A 10000-nucleotide genomic window follows, 5' to 3' on the forward strand; every position below is an offset into this window, starting at 1 on the left:
TTTTTTGCATCCGACCTAGATATGGATCAAAAGGTCTCCTGTCGGCATGCTTTGCCTTTGTAATCCTTTGTAAATACAAAATTAATATCGCTGATAAATCTAAAGAGAATCCCAAAGAATTATATAGTTACATTAGAGATAAAAAGGTTATTAGGAATCACATAAATAATAAACAAAAAGATTAAATGGAAAATAATAATAAATTGACATATAACTAATAATAAATGAGAATCAAACAGACAAATGATAACAAAACAAAAACAAATGATATAAAATAAATTATAATCATTACAGCATCTTGCTTAGGCATTTATCTAAATGATTCTTAAAGTTTTGAGCTGAACTACATTGCACTGCCTCTGCAGGAAGTTTATTCCATTCATTAACTACACGGTTGGCGAAGTTCTTTTTACCCACTTCCAAATTGAATCTATTTCCGGACAGTTTAAGACCATTGTTTCTTTTTTGATTCTCATTCAGTGTGAAAATTTGGTCACTTTTAATGTTGTCAATTCCCTTTAGAATTTCAAAGACCTGTATCAAGTCACCTTTGAGTCTACGCTTTTTTAGAGGAAACAGTTTCATATGTTCTAGTCAATTTTCGTATGATTTATCTTTGATATTTGGAATCAGTTTTGTGGCTCGCCGTTGTACTTTTTCCAGTCTGTCGGTGACCATACGGAAACAGCATATTCCAAATGTGGACCAACTAACAATTTATATAGCTTGTTAATGAGTGATGGACTTTTGAAATCAAAAGATCGCGCAATCAGTCCTAGAATCTTATTTGCTTCCTCAGAGGCTGAAATACACTGTTTGAATGATTTGAGATCGTTACTGATAATTACGCCGAGATCCTTTTCACTATTCACTTTTGTTAACGAATTTCCAAATAACTTGTAATCGTACTTACTGTTATTTTTACCTATGTGCATTACCTTGCATTTACTTGTGTTAAATTTCATTAGCCACTTTTCAGACCATTGCTGTAATTTTTCTAAATCTTCTTGAATATCTAATTGGTTTAAGTGATTATTTGCCATTCCGCACAGTTTCGTATCATCAGCAAACTTAGAAACAGTAGATTTTGCCCATGGTCTATATCATTTATATATAGTATGAATAGAAGTGGCACAAGAACGGAACCCTGAGGAACTCCATTCGTATCATTTTTCCATCTAGAAGTTTTTCCATTTAGAACAACTCTCTGTTTTTGATCATTCAACCAATCCAATTACTAGTCTAACTTAATAGGCTACCACTTATTCCGTGTAAAGCTAATTTAGTAACTAGTCTTTCGTATGGGACGTTATGAAAAGCTTTTGCAAATCTAGATATATTAAATCTATATTGTTTCTTTTGTCATAATTCGAGATGACTGTGTTGTAGAATTCAAGTAGTTAGTCACGCAAGAACATATCCGTCTGAAACCATGCTGGCTATCATTTATGAAACAGTTACTTTCTAAATGATGTTCGATAGCATCTCTGATGATAGTTTCCAAGCTTATAGGCCTGTAGTTAATTGGTTTCTTTTTGTCACCTTTTTTGAATATGGGTGTAAGGTTAGCTAGCTTCCATTCTCTTGGGACATCTCCGGACATGATGGATTTCTTGAAAATAACTTCTAATGGAACAACAATCTCATTTTTCATTTCCTTTAAGAATCTTGGATGCCAACCGTCAGACCCTGGTGCTTTATTAACTTTGAGTTTCTCTATACACCTTTTAATTTTTTCTTTTGTTATATTTACCATAGTGAGTAAGTTCATCCTAAACTTTTCACAGGTTAGTTTGGAGTTCACTTTGAGGTGTTTCGTTTACGAATAACGAGCTAAGATAATTGTTTAAAATATTACACATCCCTTCATTTGAATATTCAAGTTGACCGTCAGCAGAAAATAGAAAATAATGAACCAATGTGATTCCTAACAACCATTTCATCTCTAATGTAACTATAGAATTCTTTGGGATTCTCTTTGGATTTATCAGCGATATTCATTTCATATTGTCGTTTTCGTTTTTTTTATTGTCTTTTTTAAATCTCTCTGTATTGATACATAACTTTCATAGTCATTAGATGGACCTGAGCACTTATATGTTTTATATGGCTGTCTCTTTTGAGCAATACTTTTTCAATTTCTTTGTCGAGCCACTTTGGACGAGCCTAATTTGGGGGACGTCTGTCCTTAAAAGGAATGTATGTATGAATCATCTTAGTGAGCGTATTTTGAAATATTCCCCACATCTGATCTACAGGTCTTTCGCTTAATTTTGCCTCCCAGTCTATAAGCTGAAGCTCCTAACGTAGTCCTATGAACTGAGCTTTACTGAAATCGGGTATTTTAGAAACACAAGTATTTATTCTAAATTATTTCATGAGTTTGAATCTAAGTTACTATTTACCTGTTTGTTTATTATTTAACTATACCTATTCATTTATTTATTTTATTTATCATTTATATTATTATAATCTTTATTTATCTAATTTGTTTTATCTGTCATAAATATAATTTTTTCCGCATCTGACCTAATTATGGACCAAAAGGTTTCCTGTCGGCATGCTCCGCCTTTGTAATCCTTAAATGTTGAGGCCGGCTATTCTCCCTGAAAGGTACGCTTTCGAGACTTTCTATTGTGTGCCGGTCTATCAGCAGATGTTGCCAGGCTTCTTTGAAGCGACCAGCAGAAATCAGCCATCATCGTCACTCCAATTGCCTTGATAGCGGTGCTGCATTTCGGATATATCTTGATGGAACCTATCCCCCTGTTCCTCATTCAACTCACCCAAGTTGGCAGGAAGGTAGTCAAGATGGCTATGGAGAAAATGCATTATTATGCTCATCCGTACGCCAGCCGTCTCATATGCTTGAAGCATGTTCCCAACTCTTTCCTTGTAGTCATCAGTTTTTGTGTTCCCCAAGAAGCCTGTTACAATTGACTTAAAAAATATTCTAAGCATTTCTTTCATGAGGTGTTAATGCTTCAGTAAAGCCGGTATCTGAAAGCTCACGAATCTGTGCCGGCTTTCATTTTAGCATCACTTACAGAAGAGAATTTGTGGGACAGGTACTGAAACCCTTCTCCAACTTTCGGAAGTGCTTTTAAAAAGTTCTTCATCAATCCCAGCTTTATGTGAAGTGGAGATAGAAGCACTCTGTCCGCTGGTACAAATGGTATAGCTTCGACGTCATGGCAGCCAGGTACAAATTCCGTCCGTTGTGGCCATTGCACTTGTCGGTAGTGTACGGAATCTTCACGGCTATCCCACAAGCATAAAAAGCATGGATGTTTTGTGTAGCCACCCTGCTGCCCTAACAAAATACTTAGGACCTTCAGCTCACCGGAAAGGAGCCAGTTGTGATCCTGATATTGTATATTGTTAAGAAGAAGTGACATGGTAGCGTAGGTTTCTTTCAGGGTGATGGAATGCGCAATGGACAATGAGGCTACTTTTTTTACTTTAAAAAGTAGCACGGCTTTCAGACTCCTTGTAGAGGAGTCGATAAAGAGCCTTCACTCCTCAGAATGGTATTCCTTGCCCATGTGTCCCACAAGACCTGAAAGATCATGGCAATATACCATGCCATCTGTCTTAGTAAAGTACCGCACTAATTCCTGCTGTCGACGCCTATACCATGCAAAGCGTGTGCTGCTTCCCAAAATATTTTTCTCTGCTAACCTTGAACCTAGCAATTGTACAGATTCTTTTGACAGCCCAAGATCTCGACCAAGGTCAACTAATTCACTTTGTGAGGGCTTTTCCCAGGGATCTTAGCGGTTTCATCATACAGAAATAGCAGTCATGGTGATTTTTTGGTTCCCGCCAAACCATTAGTATACCACATGGCATTGACTTTACTCCAATGGCTGGACCCAGAAGTACAGTTCACACAGGTAATGTGAGGAGCTCATGGCTTTTCCTGATCTCTTAGTTCAATGGCAAAGTAGGCACGATGCAGACGTTTTACTGAAGATGTGATAGCGCGTTTCTGTTTTGAGGGTGTGTACTTTCCGCATATGTAGCAGAACGAGTCAGGACGGTTCTTGCAAGTCTGCGGTATACTTCAGTTAATCTGCAACACAAGAAAAAAACATAAGATACAGTCAATGATCACACGCGGACATTACACAGTAATAATTAATACATAGCTGTCTGTGCATCTGGCACTATAACACATGCTGTGTAGCACAAAATCTAGAACCCTATGAGCAAAACGAACACCACCACGTAGTTCAGCACGCAAAATTAGTCTGGAAAATCATATTGCCATTTATGTTGCATTTTTGATGCAGCCCAGTGTTATTTTACCTCAGTATTCGTAAACGAAATACCTCAAAGTGAACTCCAAACTGAAATATAACAAAAGAAAAAAATAAAATATGTATAGAAAAACTCAAACTTAATAAAGCACCAGGGCCTGACGGTTCATATCCAAGAATCTTAAAGGAAATGGAAAATAAGATTGTTGTTCCATTAGAAGTTATTTTCAAGAAATCCATCATGTCCGGAGATGTCCCAAGAGAATGAAAACTAGCTAACGTTACTCCCATATTCAAAAAAGGTGACAAAAAGAAACCAATCAACTACAGGCCTATAAGCTTCAATTCAATCGTAGGAAAAATGGTGGAAACCATCATCAGAGATGCTATCGAACATCATTTAGAAAGTAAGTGTTTCATAAATGATAGCCAGCATGGATTCAGACGGAAATGTTCTTGCGTGACTAACTTACTCGAATTCTACAACACAGTCATCTCGAATTATGACAAAAGAAATAATATAGATCTAATATATCAAGACTTGTAAAAGCTTTTTATAATGTCCCATACGAAAGACTACTTACTAATTTAGCTTTACACGGAATAAATGGTATACTATTAAGTTGGACTAGTAATTGGTTGAACGATCGAAAACAGAGTTGTTCTAAATGGCAAAACTTCTAGATGGAAAAATGTTACAAGTGGAGTTCCTCAGGGTTCCGTTCTTGGGCCACTTCTATTCATAATATATATAAATGATATAGACCACGGACTGAAATCTATTGTCTCCAAATTTGCTGATGATACAAAACTGTGCGGAATGGCAAATAATCATTTAAACCAATTAGATATTCAAGAGTATTTAGAAAAATTACAGCAATGGTCTGAAAAGTGGCTAATGAAATTTAACACAAGTAAATGCAAGGTAATGCACATTGGTAAAAATAACAGTAAAGTTATTTTGAAATTCGTTAACAAAAGTAGATAGTAAAAAGGATCTAGGCGAAATTATCAGTAACGATCTCAAATCATCTAAGTAGTGTATTTCAGCCTCTGAGAAACCAAATAAGATTCTAGGACTGATTGCGCGTCTTTTGACCTTAAAAGTCCATCTCTCATCAACAAGCTAATTAGTTCGTCCACATTTGGAGTATTCTGTTTCCGTATGGAATTGGATAGAAACAACTTCGCCAACCGTGTAATTAATGAATGGAATAAATTTCCTGCAGAGGCAGTGCAGTGTAGTTCAGTATCATTTATTACTATTTATCTGTCAATTTATTATTATTTTCTATTTACCTGTTTGTTTATTATCTAAATTGACCTATTTATTCATCTACTTATTTTACTTCTTATTTATATTATTATAGATTTTATTATTTTTTATTTATCTATTTATCCATTCATTTATTTATCATTATTTTTTTTTATTTTTTTATTTTTTTGCACCTGACCTAATTATGAACCAAAAGGTCTCCTGTCAGCATACTTCTCCATTGTAATCCCCTGAAAGACTACCAAGAATGTATATGTGGAAAGCAGAGGTGGATGAATTGAAAATGGGAAGACCGAATATGGGATGGATAAATGGAATAAAGGGGGCCTTGGATAGAATGAGGAATGGCTGTTGAGCAGCGAATTGAGAGTATGGGAGACAAGTGTGAATGAAGAATGGTTGTGAATGGATGATAAACCGATGCAGCCCCAGGGGATTTCTCTTTGTCTTCTCTATTTACTCCTGAGGGGACAAGGTGGGAGGGTCACCATATAAACTAGCTTCAGCTGTTGGGCCATGCTATGGAAGTGCTGTGCATTGCCTCTGAATAGGAAGTAGGCGTGAGGCAGGGATGGCCCTTCAACAATCTAGTTTTGGTTGAAGTAACACCTTTCCCAGTATTACTGATGTAGTCAGTTACAGGTGCAAGCAGAATGTAAGTCTTTTTGTGATCACTGTTATTGTCGACCCATTGGAAATGTTATTTTCTCACACTATCACCGTTATTTTCGCCTCTTCACGACTCCACGAACAATGTTTCAAAATATCTCTCCATTATTTTCTTACAAACAGCTGTGGTATGTTGCAACCTAATCCATGCATGTTGTCATGATCCTCCTCATCCCTCTTTCCTTTCCTTTCAGGTCCGACGTTACAATATCCAAGGGTAATGGGCGAAGGCCAATCTGCGTGCAATTCTTTGTCGCCCTCATTATGACTCATCTTTCCTTTACTTCCCGCTGTCCACCCACCCATCCAGTGCCCTCTCCGCAACTGGAAGCTACAAAGACGCTGGATGCTGAGACGGAGAAAGTCCTGGAAATTTTGGCCAGGAGAAGTTTTGAGGAGTGTTACCAGTTCTTAGTGGCTGATTGGAAGTACGACTCCAACATCACGGAGGAGAATAAGGCTAAGGAGGTGAAGGGCAGGAGCTTATCGCCATCGCCAGTGCAGCGGGAGGAGGAGGAGGAGGAGGAGGAGGCGGAGGAGGAGTAGGAGACTACGCTCTTTTTTTCAACGAAGGGTTTTCTCCTTTTCTAATTTAGCAGCGTAGCGGAACTTCTCCACGTTGTGGTATGGTGGTTGTATTTTCTAAGAGAACTCGAGTAGTTGCAGTTCATTGTAGACTAAAATGTTTCTCTCTTTCTTTTCTTACCTTCTCCTCTTCCCTACTGTCCTTAACCTCTTCACAGTTTCACATATCCCTTCTCCTACAATGCATTAATTTTCCCATTTTTGTATCCCTCATTACAATTCTGATCATGTTACAGTATAGCAGTTACTGGCAACTTCTTCTTGTCCTGTAAGTTCGGCCACAGAGGACAAAGGTTGCAACTGAGCGCCTCATGACGGGAGCTCATCATCCCTCAGTACAACGCATTTCCCTTGAAACAGCAGCGTAATTTGTCACTCATTAGTAAAATTCCCTTTCCGCTCTTTCAAGATGGATCGCACCAAGGCAACCTGGATGCGGAAGCCGCCGCCTTCCTCAAGTCAGTGGACGATCAAGGCTCGAAGGAGTGCACCAAAGTGGCCATTGCCAACTGGGGGTACTCCACTAATATCACGGAGGAGAACAAAATTAAAAAGGTGAGGGATTTACAGGCCTATGCCCTGGGGGGTCGGCGGGAGGGATGGGAAGACAAACGACGTAAAGGAAAAGGAGGATGAGCTGTCACAAAAATGACCTGTTTACATCCTCTATGGCGGAATCGTCCCAAATTTCTGAGTTTGTCGCTCAGTAGGGGTTGATTGTGTTCATGATGAATACCAGCCGCCCCACAAGGCATTTCCTCTCATGGATATGACCACGATCACCACACTTGGATTGACTATATTCTCGTGTGGAATGTGCAACCGGTCAGCAAATTGTACCTAAGATCGATGCAATTGTTTCGGGAACAGCAAAAACACAAGTGGGTTTATCTCCTATCCCAAACAGTCGATGTGGCTACTCCGAGTAGCCATGCATGATGAAACGTCCTAATGACGACTTAGTTTTGACGGGGACAGGGGCTGGGGTTGAGACTGGGAAGTCTGGCCAAGGATCTGTGGGATAATGTTTGTCTTACCCCTGGCTTGAGATGCAACTTAAAAAAAAAAAAAAAAAAAAAAAAAAAAAAATAAAAAAAAAAAAAAAAAATTTTTTTGTTTGTTTTAACATGACAAAAAAAAAAAAACATTTTCGACTTTTTATATATTTTGTTTTAAAATAACTCAGCAAGGAAAAGAACCATATTACAATAATTTTTCTATGTTAGAATATAAAATAGATCAGTATACCCCTCACTTAAGGTTTTCTATGGTGTTTGGGCACTTCCATTTTCTGTGGTTTCATGTTTTGATGTGTTTTATTTATTTTACAATGTATAGTTGCCCCACTTAGTTTTGGGCCTTGAGATAAAAAAAAAAAAAAAAAAAAAAAAAAAAAAAACTTTAAAAAGCATGTTTAGAAAAAATTGATAAAAAATGAATATTTTCGTTTATTTTTATATTTTTTGTTTTAAAATAACTCAGCAAGGAAAAGAACCATACTACAATAATTTTTCTATGTTAGAATATCAAATAAATCAGTATATCCCTCACTTAAGGTTTTGTATGGTGTTAGGGCACTTCCATTTTCTGTGGTTTCATGTTTTGATGTGTTTTATTTATTTTACAATGTACAGTTGTCCCACTTAGTTTTGGGCCTTGAGATGCAAAAAAAAAAAAAAAAAAAAAAATGCTGTTTAAAAAAATGTAAAAATTGACCAAAAAACATGGATGTTTTCTTTTTTATATTATGTTTTAAAATAACTCAGCAAGGAAAAGAACCATATTACAATAATTTTTCTATGTTAGAATATCAAATAAATCAGTATACCCCTCACTTAAGGTTTTGTATGGTGTTAGGGCACTTCCATTTTCTGTGGTTTCGTGTTTTGATGTGTTTTATTTATTTTAAAATGTACAGTTGCCCCACTTAGTTTTGGCACAGTTTTGAAAATGTTTCGGATAAGAATAGCAACTCGCCCAGTATTCTATTTTATTACATTTTGGTGTCTGTTCATTTACATGCTTTGCTCTATTTTTTCTGTGCTAAACAGTAAGTACCTTTAAAAATGTGACAAACAGCGAAATACTCAAAATGGTGTTGCAGACGACACATTTTTCTTGACTTACTAATGACATCTATCACTTTTATTTGACAAGTAATACGATTGTTATACGTTGCAGAGGAGAGATAGAACGCAGAAATCCGTTCATGTAGTGGTCGGTGGTAGACTAACAACCAGCTTCAAGCTGTGAGTGGTCTTGAGTGCAGTGACAAACTAACCAAAACTAACTCGTATACTTATAAGTTATGTTATAACCCTATTATTAAATCAATTATTTTCATTTATCTATTCAGCAGAGGGCTTGTGATCCAATTATGTTATGTATGATTGTAGGTTAAAGTTTCGGGATAGCGAGCAAAACGTCAGGTAGAATGTAAGCTCTGAGCCATGATGGGTGGCGGGGAGTACAACAGTTTCCCCCCATTACTATGTTAACCCCTTTTCCACTGTCCAAGTGGCGGATCTGTGTTTAGGCAACGTCCAGGGTCATTATGGGAAATTGGAGTGTTGAATCTTTGAAGAGTATGCTAAGATAAAAGGTAAATTTTGTAAGGTAGCCAAACAATAGCCATACTGGCCCATATACAGTATCTATACTTGTTGCAGGCTTGTAGCATCTGACAGTGACTAAAATGGTCAATTACTTGTTTATTTATATACTCTGTCTAATGCCTCTTTGAATAAGATAGATGCACATATGTGGAGGGATGAATAACATACTTGCACCTATTTTTATATTCTAAATATTTAATATCTGAACAAATTTGGACGAGATAAAAAACAACTCATGAAAACAAGTTTTTTTATATATAAAAAACGTGATTAAAAAAAAAATCACCACAACCCCTGGCACGGGAACTATTCAACACCAACAACTTCCCAGTCTGTGACCCATTTATTCCAATTCTTGTTCAACTGTCTACTTTTCCCTTAGCTTCACATGTAAGATAAATACTCCGATGAACATACATTATGTTGTCGATGGGTTAGTTTGAATATTACGATGGCTATCAAATAGGTCGATGGGGTTTGCACATCAATTTCCAGAGGCATTTATATCGAACAAAACAATTGCTAAACGTTATATTAGTATGAATCAGTGATCGTACACTTTGGATGTTGGACTGGGTCGACAATACGCCTAT

The 10000-nt window shown here is 36.9% G+C and overlaps 1 pseudogene; it reads left to right on the forward strand.

Annotated features, from left to right (window-relative positions):
• Window positions 1-5882: 5882 nt before the first annotated feature.
• LOC143040430 (angiotensin-converting enzyme-like) overlaps window positions 5883-10000 on the forward strand; it is a 75505-nt pseudogene continuing 71387 nt past the window's right edge.

The sequence above is a fragment of the Oratosquilla oratoria genome, chromosome 28, assembly GCF_046742065.1.
Source record: "Oratosquilla oratoria isolate Oo_2021 chromosome 28, ASM4674206v1, whole genome shotgun sequence".
Taxonomy (NCBI): Eukaryota; Metazoa; Arthropoda; class Malacostraca; order Stomatopoda; family Squillidae; genus Oratosquilla; species Oratosquilla oratoria.